We start from the raw sequence: 22405 nt of genomic DNA on the forward strand, positions 1-22405 counted from the left end.
GCTGAGCAGTCCCTGCACTCTCAGCATCTCCTTATACAAGCAATGCTCCAGTCCCTTAATCATCTTTGTGGCCCTGTCCTGGACTCATTTCATTTCTTTTTTGCACTGAGATGCCCAGAACTGGACACAGCACTCCAGATGTCGCCTCATCAGTGCTGAACAGAGGTAAGGTCACTTCTGTCAAAGTGCTGGCAAATCATTTGAAATTACTGCATATTTACTCAGGCATGAAAAATAGACCAGACAGAACCACTTTTGGATCTTTTATTTCCAGTGTTAAATTTCCACTCAAAATAGGTCTAATGTTAAAATTAAATCAGATTGCTCAGGGCTTTATCTAAATAAAGTTTGAATATATCCAAGGATGGCAATTCTACAGCCTCTCTGGGCAACCTGTCTCAACCCTTGGCAATCCTCATCATGGATTTTTTCCCTTAGGTCCAGTTGGAATTGCCCTTGCTACATCTTGGGTACTTTCCCATATATATGAATAATTTACTAGCAGTAAGTAAACTTAACTCTTACTGTCATTATTACTGTCTTTGCCATTATCTTGGGATCGTGCATCATATTTCTTTGCTTTTTAGGCAAAGAGCAGTAACGTTTATTGTATAAACAATATGACTATGCTCAGTGTGAAGACTGTCCTGGACTTGATAGGAAACAATAGGAATTAAGTTACTCTTATCCCCATCTCTTATTTGTGAAAATGACAACCAATGAGGTTTTGCATTTCTACAGTGAGGGTTTTTCTTCATCCCTACTGAGCTCTATATAAGATGCTGTATATTAAGCACTCTGGGATATAAATATAGCATTTCTTTATTCTTACTCTTCTTTTGTAGTCTAAAGTAAAGTAGCAAAGCAGGTTGCAAAATGCTATCATCTGTATTATGCTATTGACAAGTAAGTAAACAGGACAAATGCGTTCAAGATACATTTAAAGAGTAAGGTAAAATGGTGTCACAAAGTGTTCCAACTTTGTTGAACTAATTTGAAGCCAATTTTAAAAAGAATTTTTTAAAGTAAGTTACTACAGGTTTTATAATAATTGACTGCTAGTAAAGGAGAGCGAATCAAATTAGTGCCTCTACTAAGGGAAAGATGAGCAGATCTGTATTGTTAAACATTTCCTTGGCACACTGTAACACTGTCTCGTTCCAGCTAGAGAAACAGAAAACATGTAAGGAGCAGGGCCATAGCAGTGGGAGAGGGAGATTGTCACTGCAAGGAAAAAAAATCACAACTGTGAAATAAAATTGACTAGAAATTGACACAAGGATGAAGGAGACAACTGAACTTCAGCCACTTGTATGCAGAGATTGAAGTGAAAAAATAGCTGGTTTAGAACATATTATTAGCTGACCATTGAACACACTGAGGGAAAATCTTGTGACCAGCTTGACATACCTCCCTGTGAATAACAGATTTAAGAACTGTGGTTAGTCTTCAGGGATATTGCAAATTTAAAAATACCAATCTATCACAGCAGAAATCAAATTATTCAGCTGAAAGAAGCTGTAGATTTAAGAATTATGTGTGATGGACATATTTTTTAAAAGTATTTTCCTTGTGTTGCCTCTATTATTTTGGCACTGTTTTGTATTTCAGTTTTGAACAATAGTTTTAATAGGCATGATTGCATGCATCAGACACAAACATATCAAGAAGCTTCCCAGAGGAAGTGGGGCAAACTTCTAAAATATTAGTGACCAAATTCTCTATTCAGTTATTTTAGTGTCCAACAGTGAATTGTGATCAGCTATTGCTTTCTGTTTGGTGGGTTTTGTTAAGCACAGTAAAGGTACAGTATAAGCTGCCATGTCGCCAAGATGATTCTTCACGTACAAATGACCTAATTGACATTACTCTGGCTTCAAAGGCAAAAATTCATCATTATGGCATAAAGCCTTGCATTGTGCCACAATTTTTTTTCTTCTTCATACATAATTGATTTTTGGTGCCATGGTGAAGTGGGATTTGCCTTTGAATCACCAGAGATTGTTCACAGGGAGTGATGCAACAGCAGGAAGCATACAAGATGTGCAATCAAGAGGCTTCTGTGCCCCTATTTGCCTGTGTGCTTGGCCTCAAAACAATGTTCTGTGGTGGAGTTAGGACCTGTGGGCAACTAAAATACCTCAACCTCTCCTGCTTTTGTCTTATGGAACACTGTAGTTTCCACGCACTTTGGTCTCCTGTACTACATTGCCTTTAGTTTTTTATAGGGTATTGAAAAAAATGTTTTGAGGTTCGTGGTATGTTCTGTAGGCTGAAATGGAGTAGCCGTTATTTCACAGTTGCCTCCAATTGTGGGGAACCACAGAGAATGACCGCAGTAGTCTTTTACAGTCCTCTGCTTTATATAAATTTACAGCAATTCTGTATAAGTACTTAAGAGCAAGGAACGGTCACAGATTTTGGTAACAGCTTAAAAAAGCCACAAATTTGAAACAACCCACCTTGGTTCTAAATCAGCTGCTCTCCACGCACCACAAAGATCTTGCATCTTCAGAATCACATTTTTGATCTTTGGCCAGTTATTTCATGTCCACTGCATAGTTTGTTAGTCTTTCTATGAACTCATGGAAATCACGCCTGTGTTGCCATTTCTATTATTGTGTAATCTCTAATACTTCTCAACTACTTTACCTCTATTGCTATCTGATTACGCGCTTCGGCCTGTTCAGTATCCTTTTACGCTGCTCTCTAGAATAATATCACCTGCTTATTCTGTGGCTTCTACAGAAAAACTTTACTCAGGAATTAATGCTATTTCAAGTCTTCCTGCTACTACACAATGGAAAAAGAGAAATCAATCAGTGACAATCAAAGCCACATTGTCAGAAAAAATCCAGTGGTGTAACATGCAGAGGGCCAGCCTGAATACAGCTGTTGTCTGCATGGGCAAGACTATGTCTCCTCCACAGATTTCCAGGATCTGCTGGTCATGGGCCAAACACTCTTCCAGCTCTATGTATGTATCCTTCTAGGGGAAAAGTACCTCTATACCAGTACAATCATAGGTTTCAAGTTTTCTAATCGGATCTCAGTGAAGTCTATGCTTTTCCACAAGACATTCTAATGGCTATTTGCTATAATTCAATTACTTATTTTCTTTTAATCCTTGTTTCTGTCAGCATTATATAGTTTCTCCCATGCTATACTGCATTTTCTTTATATATATATATAAAATATATTTTTCCACTCTTCTCCTGTAAATATCAAAGCCACTTTCATCAATGTATATAGCTCAACTACATAATAATGTGAAGTGTTCAAATAATTTTATAAGAGTGTAATTTTTCAGTCTCTGGGAAATGGAAAACAAACTGTAACAACCTTCCAATGACTCCTGCTAAAACTGTTACTAACAGATTTTGTTTCTTACAGTTGAAAACTAGCCGGAATGCAAATCAAATTGTATCACACATGTCAAACAGCTTCACAATTATGCAATCAACTTGCACTGCAAATTAAAAACAAGACTTGCTACTAGATCTTAAGTCAAAACAAATTTAAAACTCCAGTAAGCTCAGCAAAAGCAATCCTCAAGAAATCTACTCATGCCTGTTATGATGGCAGAACCAGCAAACAAAGAGGCTTGAAAGGAAATAGGAAAGTAGCAACCAAATTGCCTCATCTTTTACAAGACAAATTAATGACATTCACAATGTCTCAGGGAGTTAACTACCCTACTTCAATCGATTTTCAACAGGAGTTCTGTTTCCAGCTCTCACAAGAATAAAACCTTTAACTTAATAACACAATGTTGGATGGGCTCCATTTCATTTGAACTGCATGGGAAGACTCTCATTCATGGGAACCATCACTTTGTCTGCCAATTAAAACAGGAGGCTTCATTGGAGGAAATAAAAAATAGATAGTTGTGAATTTCATTTTTAACTTGTAAAATAAATAATGTTTTTTCTGGATAAATTAAGAGAAAATAGGGGGCAGACCAATATACTCTAACCTTAGCTTCACATCCTCATATGATCTTTTTTGACAGCAATTTAGTGTATATATATAAAAAAAAGTCAAATTGTGTGCAGCAGTGTGTTCCACGTGATCCAATCCATCCAATCATATGACTCTAATCACTGCTGAATTTGGCCTACTGAGTTAGATAAAAGGCATTATCTCCATCTTACTCTAAGAATAAGCAAACCCAGAAATTATTTATGTATTCTGGATGGTCATAACAGTTCACATTAACAAAGAGAGTCACCCCAAATAACACTTTACTGAAAGCATAATCTTGAAATGCTAATAATTTTTATCCAATATACTAATGGAAAAAGTTTAAGTAAAACTGATACACTTAATTGATTCTTCATGTAAATAACATGCCAGTTTTGGGAGAGACAAGCTCAGGATTCTAGCCAGAAGCTATTCTTAAGTGAACAATCACTCCTCAGCCCGTAACTTGGCATCATATGCCAGTTCTGCAGTCGCATTAGCTTGTGAAGTTGACTGCTGGTTTCCCAGCTTTAGTCCCATGACTGCAGTAGATCAGCAACGTTTTCATTAAGTGGTGCCTGTGTCTAACATTATCATCACTGAGTATTTGAAAAGGAAAGATGTATAAAACACTTCTCAAGTATGCAAAAAAAAAAATTGAATTTTTTTGGCAATTCCAAAATCATGGCCTTCAGACTCTGCCTGCATGTAAACAGCATGTTCTGGGTTGATATGCATTTAATTAGACTGAGCACAAAATCAACAAAAAGCTGTGAGACTACGTTTACCATCCCTGCATATTGAGCTTCCTTGTCGTAATGCCTGGAAGTCTGGGTTCAGCACAGTACTTACAAGATCACGTGCATTTTAGCTGAGTAGGCTATGGCGGTTTGGACTGTCTTTCTCGGCTCTGGACAGAGCAGGGCTGAGTCCCTCCCACAATCCTGCTTTTAAAAAGCTGTACTGTCTGCAGAAGTTCGTTCTCACATTACTAACTTGTCCAGTCTCATCAGCTAGACAGGATCATGAACTCGTTTGCTAGAAAATTCTGCACGAAGAAAATGACAGCAATAACTGTAGGGAGTACTTTAGGAGATTACATGGTTTTGAGTCTAAGAAATCAGTTCCTAAGCACAGTAACACAGGCAAAGCCCTTCTAGATATGATTTTGTCTGGATAAAACAAAATAATGTCTGGTTTGGTCCTTAAATATCTAATGGCACTTACTGAAAAGGTCTGACAAATGCTCAGACTGGATTGTTTTATTACAATTCTTGCTTTATGTTTAGAAAAACAGATCTTTATTTCCTCTTTAAAAAGCTGTCATTTAGCAAGAATCACATTTTTGCTAAATCCACTACATTCTCCTGCAGGGGTATCTATACTTAAATGGAATTGAACTGTGTTTATATTTAATATTTAGGCCCTGATTCTACAAACACTGCCATTCGTGCCTCACTGTGCATGCCCATAGTCCATGCAAATCTACAGTCCAGCTCACTAAAGCAGGTAGCTGACTATTCACTTGCATCACGCTTAGGAAGTCCATGCAGCAGTGTACACATGTATGTAAGTCACCTCCTTATATTTTATAAAGGTCTATAAAATAAGCAGAGAGCATGCACCATTCTTTAGTATTTATTCATACCTCACTGCTATTTCTAATTTGTATTGCAAGAGTTCCAAATCCTATAGTCATTGTCAAACACTAAGAGATGAGATTTATCTCATATACAGTACCTCAGCTTGAGGTTGCCTGCTGCCTCTTATTTTTTTTAACAGTGTCAACACATTAAAAAAAAAATAACAAAAAACAACCAAACACCAAAACAAAAGCCCCCCATCAAACAACCAAAACCCGTCCAAACCTTTTCACTTTCAAAATTTTTCACGATTGGTACTGAACCAAGCTGCCTGTTAAATACATTTCAAGAATGTTTTTCTAAAATGATAAACTGTTGTAAAGATACTATACAGTATCTGACCTTTCTATATTAGTGCAACCTGTATACACCTTGCTGAGGTTTTTTACATGTGACTATTTTCTTCAGTGCTGTGATAAGTTTAGGTTCTGGAGGGTTAAAGCAAAGTTTCACCTATCAATTTACATGGCAAATCTCACTCCACTCCCTCATCTAATATCCTTGGTATGCTTTTAAGAATAAAAGGCATAATACTCTTAAAATTATTTCCCAAATGCATAGATGGGAATATGAATTCTTGACAAGGTATTTGGCTTATGAGAACTTGTTGATACATATAACACATAGCCTCCTCCTATCATCATCATGCTGTCTACTTAATAATTCACATTTAAATATAAGACCTTAGTTGCCACAGCTCAGTAGGAATAAAATTAAGGAGATTTACATTTTCCTGCTGAGAAATCTGCAATGTCGTCTAGTGTTTTATCCTTGTGTCTTTTAAACTTGTCAGAAACACTGGTGCCATCATAACCCTCCATCAGTCAGCAACTAATGTATGTATTTCAGGGCAATGCCTTCCACTAAGCAGCAACTTATCAAAACCATGAGAGAAACCATTTGTTACAAAATATATCAAAAAGAGGTACCTTCAAACATAGACTGCCAATTTACAACTTTATCCGATATAAAATCTATGGTACAAACTTCTTCATTGTATCTGCGTCTCTCTGTATTTGTACTAGTGAAGCAATCCCCCCCCCCCCCCTTCCTTTAAAAAAAATAAAATTAGTGAATAATGTAAAAAATGCAAAACCATTTAAAAAGCCCTCAAAGTGAGGTATTGAAACTGCTTCCTAATAATCCAAATTCACATTAGTGTCCCTCATTCAATAAGGACAAATAAACTTTACTTAGAATAAGGACATATAATAAATTTTAGTACAAAGAGACTTAATAATATTCCTGAAAACTACAACTTTTGGTACAGTTAATGTTGTGCTAACAAAACCACATAACAAAGCTTGTTATGAAGAAGAGAAATGGAAAGTATACTCTTTTGCTGTAGATAGAGTACATACAGTCATTTTTTGATGAAGGAAAAAGTAGCTCCATAGTTTGTCTCGAGTCTAGGACCCCCTGCCCAAATCTTTAGAAACATAATTTTTACTTAGTAACAAGGTCAATATTATTAATTTTAGAGCAAATATCCTCACTAGGAACATGACCTTTCAATGATGTCCATTGATGTCCAAATCACTGGCACTGATGTAAACAGGAGCCAATTTAAACAGCGCTTAGTGCTCAAAGAGTAATAAACTTGTAACCACTTATAGTATTCTTGGAATTCATTTAGCATAGACAAAAAATCATGAAGATCCATACTTCTTTGGTAAGTGTCTCTTCTTCAAAACCACAGAACACAGTAACATTAATCAGACAAGATGCAAATATTGACAATAAAGAGTGAAAGGTAACTGCTATTCTACCACATAATTTTCTCAGTTTACGATTTTATCGTACAAAGTGCTTGAAGAGCCACTAAAATGATTAAGGGATTGGAGCATCTGTCATATGAGGAGAGGCTGAGAGAACTGAGATTATTTAGCCTTGCTCAGGGGGGTTCTTATCAATGTGTATAAATAACTGACAGGGGAAGTAATACAGAGCAAGAGACTTCTCAGTATCATCCAGTGATAGGACTAGAGGCAGCAGACACCAACTGAAATATGGGAAACCCCCTTTAAACATAAGGAAAAAAAATCCACTGTGAGGGTGGACAAACACTGGAATTATTTGCTTTGGTGAGGCTGTGGAGTCTCCACCCTTGGCAATTTGTCTAGTTGACCCTGCCTTGACTAGAGGGGCTGGACTAGACAAATGCACAACGAGATGGACTGAAAAGTGGCTGAACTGCTCGTCTCAAATGGTTATGATCAGCAACACGAAGTCCAGCCGGAGGGCAGTCATAACTGGGTACCCCAAGGGTGGATAGTGGGGCCAGTACTGCCTAACAACATCATTGATGACCTGGTGATGGGACAGAGTGCATACTCTGCAATTTTTCAGATGATGTAACTTTGAGAGCAGTAGTTAATACACCAGATGGTTGTGCCACCACTCACAGAGACCACAAAAGGCTTGAGAAATGGGCCTTCAGGAGTCTTACAAAGTTCACCAAGGGCAAGTGCGAAGTCTGTACTTGCAAGGAATAGCCCCTGCACCAGTACATGCTGACTGACAGGCTCAAAAGCAGGTTTGCAGAAGAAAACCTGGATTTCCTGGTGGACATGAAATTAAACATGAGCCAGCAATGCACATTTCAGTAAAGAAGGCTAACAGCCACCTGAGCTTATTACCAGCAGGTCAAGAGAGGTGGTGAGACACATCTGGAATGCTGTGTCCGGTTGTGAATTCCAAGTAAAAGAGACAAAGACATATGCAGCGAGTTTAGTGAAGGGCCACAAAGGTGACTGGGGGATTGACATCTATCACATGAGGACAGATTAAGAAAGCTGGAAGTGTTTAGCCTGCAGGAAAGAAGGCTCAGGGGCAATCTTACTGTTGTCTATAAATTTGTGATGGAGGATGGAAGGAGGAGTAAAGAACACTGAGCAAAAGTCTTCTCAGTGGTGCCCAGTGAAAGAACAAGAGACAATGGACACACTGAAACACAGGAAATTCCATTTAAACATTAGGAAAGGAAGGGTTTTATTGGGAGGTCGGTTGAACAGTGCCGTATTTTTTTTATTATTATTATTTTTGCCCAGAGAGGCTTTGGAGTCTTCATCCTCAGAGATTTTCAAAACCCCAACAGATAAGGGCCAGAGCAACCTGCTGTAGTTGACCTCGCTTTAAGCAGGGGCAGTGGAATTGATGACCTCCAGAAATCCTTTCTAACCTCAAGGTTTCTGGGATTCTGTGAAATACTAACCAGAGTTACTCAATAAGTTTGGAATATGCTTGCTACTTGCAGGTCTAGGCAACCTGTGAACAGAAGGTGTTAGCGATTCCAGTTTGAGTCTGAATTGTATCAGAGGTGTATGCCATGGTGAATGCTGGGGTCTTGTTTCATGGCCATGACATTGGTCCCTTGTCAGCGTGCAGCACGGATACTAGGGATACACCCAAGCATGCACTGGCTCTGTCACCTCCTTGTCTTCATTAGCCTATGGGATCCACTGTGGTGAGCACCATAATGTAAATTAAACAAAAGCTACTGAGTTTTCCTAAAAATCATTACAGATCAGTATCACTATATTACACAGGAGCTCTATGCCCACTCCCATTTGCTCCATGACATGTCTAAAAAGTTTGAATTATGAAGAAGCTACTGTACAATTTAAGGTTAGATTTACCATTACAGTAAGCTTCCTGCAATAATGCATAACAGAAAAACACAGTCCGTTTAAACTTGGTTAACAGCTGCTTTGCCTGTTTCAGCTTCCCTCTTCTTTCCTTTCAATCAAGTTTTTCCATTTCTCTTATCCTTTGTTTACTGCTAGGCGTTTCTACTTTTCTTAGAGGCACCAAATTTTAACTCAAAATCTGATGAAGAAATTTACCTGTTAGCTTAATTGTGTTTTCAAAATATTACAGCTTTGGGGCAGAGATGTTATTCCATGTTACTTACGTAACAGGAGTCTAAATCCTTCCTGAAGAGGAAAACTCCACAATCTTAAACTGCAGAATATGTCCTTCCATAGTATAGATCTCTATTCAATCAATTAAGTTTTATATTTAGTGCACTGCTTGCCTTTTGAACACCTATAGTCCAATTGTCATAGAGGAGAATGTAATTTCAGAAGTGGGTAACTCATGCAGGAAGTGGGCTCTCTGTTAGAGGTGGTTCGGGATGAAAATGAGGGTAACTACATTTAGGGTCTGGGCTATGTATTACTGCTATCCAGCCCTAGGGAAATCTGTGCAAATCTGTATTGACTCAAGCTTTAATTGTATTTATTTCTTGCTTTTCTTAAAGCATGAAGGAAATCATACTTCTTGGGAATTCTGGGGCAACTGTCAACTAGTATTCCCCAGCAAAACAGCTTTCCTGAGCAAAGCAGCCACAGAGTCATGCCTTCCAGTCTTCTGTGGGTAAAGGAAGAATCTATGTACTACAGGACAGGGAGGGCCAAGGGACGACAGAGGATGGAAGAAGCTTGCTTCTGCAGAAGAATAAATCAGAAGTAAATGTAAATGTTGACTGCAGGATTTAGTAAAGGAATAAACCAAAAGCTGATTAAAAAACCCCAAATTTTTTGAAAGGTAAAAGTAGATCTACTCTTTAATCTAGCGAACTCCAGTAATTATGGAAGTGAACATACAGAATGCACACCAGCATAACCTAGCCACACAAGGGCCCAGCGCAGGCTGGATCATCCCATTTACTAGAACACCTGACATTATTTTGTTGCTATTTAACAAAGCTGGCTAGAATACACTTGGTGCAAATACATCCATTCAGCTAATACACCTTCAGCTGCTGTGGAAACACACCCTTTGAGAGCCCATCTGGTCTAAAGAGTCTCCAATCTAAAGTGTGTGAAGAAAAGGATGCATTACTGAACCTGTTTTATACAAAGTGTAAAATATTTCTAGCTGGTTTTCTAATAGATTTCCGATGTCAGCCACACAGAGAGACCTGATTGCCTAGGAATTAAACTTCCAACTCTCAAATTCCAATATCATGTGTTAATCACAACATCATTCTTCATCTGAATGTTCATTCGACATGCATTTAAACCAGACAGCTAATCTCTGAGGTGACAGATTTTATTTAAAAAAAAAAAAAAGAAAAAAGCCATACTGAACACTTAACCTACATACTGCCTCATATTGCTATTGGTACTAGGCTCCTGAAAATAATTATGATACCTGCAGTTAAGTTTTAGAACAGAATTGGTAAGGAATTACAAGTTAAGTCTCAAATTTTCAGCATATGGAGGCAAGTATAACATTTTTCAAACTAAAATATTTGAATATAAAAAGCTGGATTCTTCAGAATTTCATACCTTATATAGTATGTGTCTTTGTATTTATAGATATATAATTTTATACACTTACAAAATGGGAGTGAAACAGAACACTGTGTTTTAATTGCATTTTTGCATTCATTTTTAAGCAAAAGCAAGTGATTACTTATGATGATAAAGAATCAGACCCATCAACTCTTCTTGCTTTTTCATGTTAACAAACATCTCGTGAATGGGGATATGGCTGTTTACAGAGCCTAATCCCACACAATACCTCCGTGACTTCCTGAAACAAATTATTTTTATGTCTCTATGTACTTTTACCTCTGTTGTGATAAAGAGGTTATTGGTTAATACAGATCTAGTACTGATAGAGTGTTTTACAGCTACACATTCATTACTAAAAAGGAAATAAAAATGCAGTTACACTCATTTCCGAAGCGCAGTTAATATTAACAATCATTGAAACAGAAATACTGTCTCACTTTGTATTTGTAATTAACTGAAAGTATTTTTGGTGGCAAATAAAAAAATATTATTACAGATTCAAGCACACACACGTATTATGCTCTGCAGAGAGGTTTAAGGGTAACGTCTCCATCATTGCACTCTTTGCAGCATGGTTAGAAGTGTACTTGTAAACTACTCTTGTTCCACACATGCACAAGTACCACAATCTCCCAATAACTAGGAGGAAAATTGTCAAATACAGGATACCACCAGTGTCCACAGTGCATTGATAACTCTGGGAGAACAAAGTGTCACTCCTCCTAACTCCTGTAAGCATCCTGTGAGAAAATTCCAGCACTACATTATATAATAAAAAAATGTGGTGGAAGCATGTGGATGCTATTAAGTACTGAAGTGGTCCTCTGGTCTACTGCTCTATTACACCTCTTAGTCTTGAAGCTACAAAGATTGCATTATAATCCCATGGATGCTTTGCTCTCTTTCGTTAGGTTGTGATGACCACTGCACAGGCAGAAACTGCACATATGAAAATGCCACATTTCCATTCTTCCTTCTAGTTCCTTTCTCACGCCTCCCAAACCCAGGATGGTTAGATACTATAAGTACCTTCTACTCTGTCTAAAAGTACTTCTGTACTTTATAAGCATTAGAGTGAACCCCACAGTGGAGTCAGTGACTATTTATTACTAATGACACATGAGCAGACATGAGGAAAGAATGAAGTTTTCATGCAAAATTCAAACATCATGTGGAAATAAAACTGCTCACATGGGGAATGCTGGACTGCTTACATCCCTACAGACTCCATGTCAACAAAAATAACAGCAACCTTTTTGCTCTATTCCCAAAACAGCACTGCTAGTAAACCTGCAAAACCCTCAGTAGATTCCAGCAAAAATTTCAGTTTCACTAGAGACTAATGCCAAATATGGTCTTTCAGATCTCATTTCTCTATAAAAGGAATGCATTATGTTAGACAGGAGTAGGTGGAAACATAAGACATTTAGGCAAAACATCCAAAAGACTCCTGCACAAGAAAATAAACACTCTAGTTTGAGAAAGCTGAGCATTATGCAATGCACACAACTGTGTAAGTAGCCTGTCTTCTGCAGTAAAAGGAATGAAACAGAACACTTACTGACCTAAGTACAGATTTGCGTCCAAGACAAACTTAAATTCTTATTTTTCAATTCATTCAAGTGTTGAGCAACTTCAGCGGGACACACTGCTTCAGTGGGACACACTGCGTAAGTATGTACCTTAAATATCTTTGATGTGTGGATTCCCTTCTCAGTCTGGGTTAGAAATATTCATCATCTGCTCTACCATAAGAACTATAAAATGTGTTCAAAAGCACTAAGTTTACCTATAAAAGACTGTCTTCTTCTTTCCTGTCAAATATTTTGTTATTCCAATGCTATCTATAGCTTTTTATAGACTCAGAATCATAGAATTGCTTAGGTTCAAAAAGACCTTTAAGATCATTAAGTCCAATCATGTTAAGTCTCAAATGCTCTTTAAGTCATCCTGCTAAATAATTGTACCTGGGCCTGGCTAGGACAGCTGCCTTTCTTCAGAGCAGCTCATACAGTGCCGTGTTTTTACATTTGTGACCAAAACAATCCTGATAATACACTAATGTTCCAGCTATTGCTGAACAGTGTTTGCACAGCATCAAGACCTTCCCTCTTTCACAATGAAGACTGAGTGGGGTGCAGTAAGTTGGGAGAGGACACAATCAGGCAGATAACCTGAACTAACCAAAGAGATATTCCATGCCATATAACGCCATGCTCAGCCATAAAAAGGGAAAAGAGGAGGGTTTATGAAGGTTAAATATCTTTTGCTTGGGAACTGGCTGGGTGTCAGTCTGCCTGTGGGAGGTAGAGTGAATGCCTTTGCTTCACTTTTTGTTTTCTTTCCTTTCTCTCATCTTCCACTTATCCTTCACTTATTAAGCAATTATTTTCTTTCACCTCAACCCCACGTTTGCTTCCTTTACTCTTCCCCCATCCCACTGGGGGTTGGGGCAGGGAGTAAGCGAGCAGCTTGTGATGCTTAGCTGCCTACCAGAGTTAAGCCACAAAAATAATGTAATCAAAATTAGTCCAACCTTTCTGCTGTGTTGTCCGGTGATATGTGAGTAGGTATTGAGGATTTATACACACCTGTGACATGACTAAGCCTGTATCTGTGTTACAGCCAGACGTGTGCTGTCCCATTTCTCCATGGCCAGATACAGATGTGCATTGTATGACATGACCAGCACCTCTGAGCAACAGAAAGAATATGGGAGTGGGCTGGTTACCAGATTAACTACTTATCCAGGCAGCGTTCAGCTCAGTCTGTAGTTTGTCTGTAGGTTAATCAGCTATATAGGAGTAATTTTGTGTAACATCATAAATTGATTTTGTGTTGTCAACAGAAAGGCTTTCAATATACTTGCCCCAAAATAAACACAAAAAGTCTACCAAAATATGGCCACCTACTGCACACGCTTTTCTCCTTGGGGAGAGGACGTGTTAAAAGCATGTGACAGATGTTAGGCACATTGTTTAATACACTGCTGGAAGATGTTTAATTAATATGGCAAGAAACACAATGTAAGATGCCATACAGAATAATGACACGATTTCATAACAGATAGATATTCTATGAAGATACTGACTTTTTTTTTAGAATGGGAATATACTAGATATAAATGACAGTATTTTTGGGTGCCACCTCACTGATACTTGTTACTTTTACTGCACTCATAGTAAAGCACCATTTGTATTACCCAATATTTTTAATGTTCTCTCACTGAGCATGAAAATGCTGTATTACAACAAAAATTAAAAAACAACCTCTTTGCAGTAGATTTTCATACAGAAATTTTGTGGGTAAAACAGAAAACAAAACGTACAGGCTATAAATCAGAAGTTGTTGCAGCAAATCTCTCTACTGACTTTAGGGGGGGTTGAACCTGTGGCTTCTGACTCTTCGACTCTCTCCATCAGTCACACATATGAAAAATGCTGTGAACACTGAAGCATACTGCTGTGTATCTCTTACAGGGGGCTTAAAGATTACTGTACATCTGAGGCAAAGTTCGTTCTTGCACGTTCGTTCCACACTACTGGAATAGGGTACGAGGATGACAATGTAGTTATTAACAAGGACATTTATCAATTATAATAAAATACTTATTTTCTACCAGTGGTATGAAAAAAATCTGCCAAAAAGAAGAGAAGAAGCCTGAGACAGGAAACCTGACTTCTTAGGATTCCTAAGCATCTGTTAGTTCTACTTACACAACACACATCCTTGTGTTACTGTTACCTTAGGGAAGCTAGGGCATACACTTCCACACAATATTTATTTTCTCTAATCTTATTATTTGCAAAATAAATATGAGATGTTCATTCAAGTCTGGCTTTCTTCTTTCAGAAAAAACTCCTCTGGAATGCTGACCTTGGACCATTCCACAACTTAGCTAGCTTGCTTTTATCTGTTGTTAAAACAACACATTTTAAAAGACTTAACACAGAACAAATAAGGAACAGTATTTTTACAGAAACCAAATGGCCAAGCAGATACTTAACCTACTTGGAGACCAACATGCTATGCAAATACAGTGCATAGCTCTCCCTTATATCCAGGGGCTATATTTTGCAGAGCTACAGGGCTAGCTGTTGCTTTACTTTCCACGCACTTTTTGAATACTACCAACTATGAAGGAAGATAAAAGATGATTTAAAATTTAAATAGCCCGATATTTTACAAGGGACCCTGTCATGCCTTTATAAAGTGCTGACAAACTACACAAGATATGGTGTTCTCAAAAATGTCTCATCTGTCTAATAGCATCCTACTGCCTTCTTGATATACATGTCCCTCTATTCTGCTTTTATGGAATTAGCAATCTGAATTCTGGAGATTTTCAGGTAATCGTGTGCAGAACATTCTCTGCCAGGGCTTTGTATAATTAAACATCCAAGTGTTACAGTAAAGACTGACTGCACAACCTTTACTGTAATACATATTAAGTCAAAAGAGATCACTGTGATCATCTAGTCTGAGCTGCATTAAAAAAACCCACAAACCATAGGACTTACTAATTCCCACCTGAAGTGCAATGGATTAGTTTGACTAAATCATCCTCCTTAATTTTCAAGATTACCAGCGCTGAGGAATCTACCACAATTATTAATGCTTCCAATTAGTAAAATAATAATAATAAAAAATCCTTAATTATAGTCTGAATTAGTCTGGGGTTTATTACCTCATTTGCTAAGCTACAATCATTTACTTTTCCTTTGATCTGAAAGACTGAACAATGTGGTTTTTAATATCAGTTACTTTATCTCAAATGTTTCCATTTAGTTTACCAAAGACAATATTCAGGAATGGCTTGATTACTGGCTGGAAGTGTCACCTTTGCTTTACTTTTACTAAACTGTGCCTCCGGTCTTTCATGATAAAGAATGTGTCCCAAGTCCTGTATCATTCTTTTAGGTCTTCTACCCTTTTCATTTTTTCTTCATCCTCCCTGAAGTGCAATTGCCAGAACCAAGTTCAGTATTTGAGTAGGGACTACAGGATTAACAACCACAGAAGCAATGTAATTTGACAACTGCTTGATATTCCCCTTGCCCATTCACCCAAGACTACCTTTACTCCTTTGTCTCCACTTGACATTGGCAGCTGATTATACCACAATGCTTCAAAACTCTTTTAGAAATCTGTGCTTTGTGAGGGGTGAATAAGGCGCTCTGTAAATAGAATCTACAAATAGTTTCTACACAGTGATTTCTCTTTTGCTATTTATCCTATTCTTCTATTTTATTATCTCAGACCTCAGATCTGGAATATGCCCATGGAAGTGTATGAGACTTCTATTTGAACTCATCTAATTTCAGGGAGCTTAATTACATTTATATGGAATATATCAATTTTAGAATTACCCCCATGGGTTTTCTTCTGCTGTTGCCCTCATGAACACCTAAAATACTGCATACTTATTTCTGCAGTTTCAAGCAAAGAAAGAGTTGGTAGGATACAAATGCCTACACTCACTACATGCATTCTTTGGCTTCCATCTCCTTTGTGGTACTCCTTTGATTCAGTTAAGCTGCACTGTAGTCTAACATTTGAATCAAATGCCTACTGTAGGGAAATCATGATTATATTACCTTAAGAATATTGCTAGATTATATCTCCATTTCATTTCTGCTGATGCACTGGTCCTTATTCAAAGTTTTGTGTCATCTAGTTAAACTACTTTTGCAATGAGCTTCTCCTCTCTCTGCTCCCTGTCCTTCCTTCTGGTCACGCTGAACACAGAACTTACAAACTTCTAGCTGCAACATTTTATACCAGCTGAAGTTGGTACTTAGCAACAGTGAGATCATCACTTGAATTTCAGTTCAGTGGGCACTAAATGTTTTTTTTTTTATATAACAGCACCTATGATACGGGCCTAGAAAACATACATGGTGACTTTCCAGTGCTCTGTCTTGCACTTACAAAGAGAAAGCTTTTGAAATTGTACCAGCAAACCCATCTACATAAGACTAAAAATAATCAAGCCATCTTCTCTAGGATTAGGTGACTGATTCCAGCCAGTCAACTTGTAATGCAAGTATACCTGGTTTTACCCTGACAAGCTTTTACATAGCCAAATTCTGGAAATACTTACTGGTCAAAAAAAGCAAATGTATTGCTACAGAAGTGAAAAAAGAGCAACTAAGGTTTCCTAAATTTAAATAAGCTTTCTAGGGTTTTAAACATAATCTGATTTCAAGGGAAAAAAAAAATTATTACTTTGTGTAAATTCACAGATCTAAATTCACAATTTCTGCAATAAGTATAAAGGATTCAAATTGTAGCCCCTTAAATTAGCAGGAATGCTTTCCAGTGCCTTTAGTGGAGATATGGAGTCAGAAACAGACCAAGGTATTCTGTAGGTGAATACTGATAAAGCATTATTTAAATGCGTGCAAGATTTCAACATCTTCAGTATTAAGGACATGAATTGCCATTTGACTTCAAACTGTGGAGATGGAAGAATGCCTTTCAAGAGTGTTTACATATGGTTTTCCTTCTGATACCTGAAGAAGGATAAAAATCATACTCAAAACATTTTTAACAGTGGCAAAAAAATCCAGCACTAGAAAGTTGACCTGACTTTGTAGCTAGTTTTCATACAAACAAGTTTTCTTACATATAAGGCACTTCAACATTTGGATAAAGCATGAAAAATATCTTAGTGGATACCATGTACAACAGAGTAGGAACTATGCTAATCTGAACCCATTTAAACATAGTCTTTCTGGTAAAAAGTAATCTTTGCCCAGCCAGCACACTCAGTGGAACTATTTTACATGCTATACTCTATACTAAGTGAGGTTTGTCTTCCAGAGCAGACAGTGACCTGAATTCCAAGGAAAATATTTAGAATTTCATACCAGAACTTGTACTCCAGATTCTTCTCCACAATCCTTCTGTGATTTTCTTCTTATTCTGGAATTTATCTTCTACCTGGAGTTTTGATCAGTTCCTTCTACTTGTGACATAAGCAGGAACATGCAAAGAAAGAAAGAAAAAAAGACAGACAATGAAAAAATAAATCCCTGAATACAAAACATTGCTAGCTCATAAACAGAAGCGTTGCAGAGAAAAGCACAAGCATAAGACCTAAAAATCAAGACTGCAAACATATGTTTACATAGACAGGAACTTCAGTCCCCCAAACTGAAAATATTTAGCACCTACTTGCTCACAGGAAAACAACTTTGAAAAAGACTCTCAGTCATTAAGCCCAGTACTCTCTTGTGCATGTAATTGCAATGCAGTTCACTCCTGCAGGGGACTCCTGTGAAGGTACTTCAAACTGGTATCCCGCAAAGATCTGATCTACTGCCTTTCCTCTAGAAAAGGAATACAGCCTAAATATCTCCTCCTGCATCTATGCATGGTCCAAAAGAAGTACAAGCTTCTAGAGCACTATTCTATCACAGAGTTTTCTTTCTATTTTAGTAGCACTCAAAAAAAGTTCTGGAGCTCCTGCTCTATGCTCTGTTTCTGGGTATACTACACTGATTCATTTTGGTATATAGTGAGACAAGAGCAGCAACTGCACAGTCAGCAGTTGTACTTGCCTACCCTGTTTAGCTGTATAGCTTATAAGGAATCACTGCTTTCCTGTATTTGGTACAGGTCCAGGGACTGATGCATGCAGAGCTGGTGATTTCCAAGTGAGTGTTGCTCATGATAACATGATAAAATGAGCAGTGATGGAGTATTGGGATTTTTAGCCACTGCTTAAACATTGTGCAGCCCACAAGATACATAGAAATGAGTGATTAAAAAGAAAAGTCACTATAGTTTAGCAGCTAAATTAACATATGGGATGTACTGTAACACGTCATGTAACACTCCTGTCAGTTGACTGCATAGTCATAAACATTAATGCCAACATTTTACTTTTAGAGCAACACCACACTAAGCTGTCTGATCTACCCTGACCTACCTGCAGCACAAGCTCTTGAGACACTTATCAATATAGGATGAACTTGGCAATCTTCACACTTTTTTTACTGGTAGGAAAGCACAGGAATCAACATTTAACTACTAATCACCACTTTCAAGGAATGTGTAGGTTTATTGCCATGAACAAGGTAAATCTCACCCACTCCAATAAGCAGGATCGGTAACATCCCACTCACTGAGGTATAAAAGAAGAGAAGGTTCTGTATTGTCCAAGTTTAAGTATTGCAGTCTTTATTGTTCTACGGTTACACTAGTTCTTTCCTAAACTCTGTCTGTCTTCCTGCAAATACTATATTCAGAACTCCTCCGTAAGATCACTGTCACAGCTTCCTAAAAAGAAGATTGTTTGTTTTAATAAAGTATTTTTAATGAATCTTCTTTGTTTTAATTATAAGAAAATTTGCAAGCTGGCTGACTAGCAGCAAGATATGTCTGTGTTGTAAGCTGACTAGAAACCATATTCTGGTGTTACCATGGCACTGAGCCACATCTAATATACTCTGTCTTGATATTACACTAACCATAGGCAGATATTTTCTCAGTTTCTTCAAGCTCTGGCAGCAGGAGCTTACACCTGCTTAAAATGCCATGGACATGCCCCAGTGCATATTTAGTTTAGAAAATAAAATTGCATCTTTGTACCTCCAAGCAGTATACCCAAGTACATTATGGAAAACTGTACCTGTATAATTAGTGCCTCTCCCTGAACCCAATTTGTCTATTATATTTCTTTAGCTAAATACACAACCTTCAGGCAAAACCAATCCCTTGTACATCTCCATGAAACTAAACTCAACAGAACTCCGTATCTAGATGGGGCCTTCCAAGAGTAGTACGACTTCGGTAAAAATTACAGACTCCAAAAGAGTTGAAGAAAAAAAAATCTGTGCCTTTGCATGTGTGAACTCTAATACCAGTTTCAATACTATGAATGTATATTTCCTATCAAACAACCTAGTATAAAAGACAGCTGTGCTTTTTTTATTTTATTCCTGGGTCTTTGGTATCACACAAACATACCCACTCATTACTCCAGTACTTAATGCTCCTCAAATAGTAAAAAAAATGATCTTCTTCACAACCTATTGTGGTGGGTTGACCTTGGCTGGTTGCCAGGTGCCCACCAAGCCACTCTATTACTCCCTTCCTCAGCAGAACTGGGGGATAGAAAGTAAGATGGAAAAAACTTGTGGGTCAAGATAAAGGCAGTTTAATAAAGCAATAGCAAAGGTTGCACGCAAAGAAGTAAAGGAAAACAGAAGATGTTATTCTCTACTTCCCATTAGCAGGCAATGTTTGGCTACTGCCTGGGAAGCACGGCTTCAGTATAAGGAGTGGTTGCTCCGGAAGACAAACACTGTTGATAACAAATGCCCCCCCTTCCTCCTCCTTTCTTTTAGCTTTTATATCTGAGCAGACATCATCTGGTATGGAATATCCTTTCAGTCAGTTTGGGTCAGCTGTCCTGGCTGCATCCCCTCCCTAGATTTTGCCCACCCCCAGCCTACTGGTGAGGGGGATAATGCTGGAGAGACAACCTTGATGCTGTGCAAGCACCGCTCAGCAGCAGCCGTAACACTGGTGTGTTATCAACACCTTTGTAGCTACCAAAACAGAGCACAGCGCTCGAAGGGCTGCTATGAGGCTCAGCCAGACCCGATACACCTATTCAACAACAAAACACTGCTAGCCATAATTTACAGATATGGAAACAGGAGACACAGAAGTCTAGGTCCAAACTGTCTCAAGTACTCTTTAGTTCCATACACTTGATGCATGTTCAATTTTTCAAGACACTCAGACAGTAAACAGCTCAGTTTCACGTGATTTTAGCTGTCCTGGCAATGTCAGAACACTGGCAAATTTGGCTACATGTGTTTCACAAATGTTAAAAAATGAATGCCCATCTGTGAATTCCTGATGTATGTTACCTACCCAACATGAAATAGTCATCTAGCATCCAAGATGGACAGAAACTAGTCCTCCAAGGTGGCATTCAACTTCCCTAAGCTGAGACTATTCCCTGTCTTTCTGCATTCCTCTGCGCCCATTCTACCGTCTACTGCAGAAAACTCCTTTACTGATAAATCCCCAAACAATTTACAGCTGTGCAGTGAATAAGGGGTTGCTGGGGAGAAAGCCTTTTAAGAACAGAATTGAAGAGCACTACAATGGATACATAATGGTCACACCAACAGCCTAAAACAAGAAACGTCCTAACATTTTAGTCCTTTAGCATTAAAAGAGCTATATGAGAACAATCTAACTTTTATACTTAACTATGCCCAAAATACAGGATTTCTACTGCAGAGTCAGTATGACTCTGTGCAGTATAAATTGTCAGCAGTTTGAATTCTCCACCCACCAAACAGACCTCAAATGTATGAATACCAATCCAGCAAGCACTGAAGGGAGAGACGTTCTTTACCCGTTGTTCTCTCTGCTATTTGCTGATAGCAGAGGAAAGAAGAGGCTTAGGAAGTATGTTCTCTACTGGGTTTAGGCCTCCTACCCTCCCCTGAGCAGGAGACCTTTCCAGATCACTCAACATCCACCTCCTCATTTCCCTGTGCCTAGACCCTCCTAATGGTTTTCTAACTGCCTTTGTCTGCTGATACTTGCAAACAGACGCCACTTGCCATTCTCACTCCTTTGCAAAGCAGTCACCTCTTCTTTCTTCTTTGTGATGTCTGTGCCTCTAACAGTCAAAACAGAGCTAAACTCCTCCTTTTTAATACTTGTATCAGAGTCCACACTGGGATTCAAGGAGAAACAATGACAGGGAAAGTTCCACTCAAGCACTTGGCTGCAGATGCTGTCTTTGGAAAATGTCGCTGGCAAACTCTCACCAGCCACTTCTAAGAACATATATAAACTTAAGATACTTTTTTTCAAAGGCTTTTACTTCGATCAAACACTACTCTATTTTCAGAAGACAGGAAAAAATACATTCATAATACAAAGACAATAATTAAGCCAAATCTGAAGTCCTGGCTTTAATGAAAAGGTTACAAAAACTGTTTTACTAGGCAAAATGACAACTTTTCCCTAATCTTGTTCTTGGAATTATTTAATAACTGACAATTTTATAAGCAATTTAAGGCATGGTCTGTGGTAACTTAACTATGGTAAGTACAAGCAGTACTTGTGGTTAGGCTTTTCTCTATCTACATGCATATTCAATATTGGCCTAGAGTCAAATGGATCAACTGAGGTTTAAGTTACAGTAGTTATGTTCAGCTAAGGGTAAAGTTCTAAATTATTTGTGTTTTTACGGATACTACCTTGGATACATGAGACCCAAGATGCTTCCTTTGAAAACATACAGTACAAATGACATGATGAGCAGTTATCATCACTTGTAGGAATTATAGGAAATTTCAGTCAGCACGCTACCTGTCAATGTTATCACATATTACCCCAAAAAAAGATAGAAAATGTGAATCCAAAGGTCCAATGTTCAGCAAATCTTTGCAAATATTCTTTATGTATCAGAGTGCTTGAGAAATCTAGGTATAGGCCAGCTAGATGGGGGAAGTG

The 22405-nt window shown here is 38.0% G+C and overlaps 1 protein-coding gene across 5 annotated transcripts in view; it reads right to left on the reverse strand.

Annotated features, from left to right (window-relative positions):
* The window catches only part of PCGF5 (polycomb group ring finger 5), a 100478-nt gene that overhangs the window by 39738 nt on the left and 38335 nt on the right, over nucleotides 1–22405 (reverse strand). For 3 of the 5 annotated variants that reach the window (XM_040605776.1, XM_040605772.1, XM_040605778.1), the window contains exon 2: nucleotides 17782–17876. The gene's annotated coding sequence lies outside the window, so the exon portion shown is untranslated. Of the gene's footprint in view, nucleotides 1–17781; nucleotides 17880–22405 lie in introns of all 5 variants that reach the window. The other 2 variants (XM_040605774.1, XM_040605775.1) reach the window with 1 other exon arrangement.

The sequence above is a fragment of the Falco naumanni genome, chromosome 9 (assembly GCF_017639655.2).
Source record: "Falco naumanni isolate bFalNau1 chromosome 9, bFalNau1.pat, whole genome shotgun sequence".
Taxonomy (NCBI): Eukaryota; Metazoa; Chordata; class Aves; order Falconiformes; family Falconidae; genus Falco; species Falco naumanni.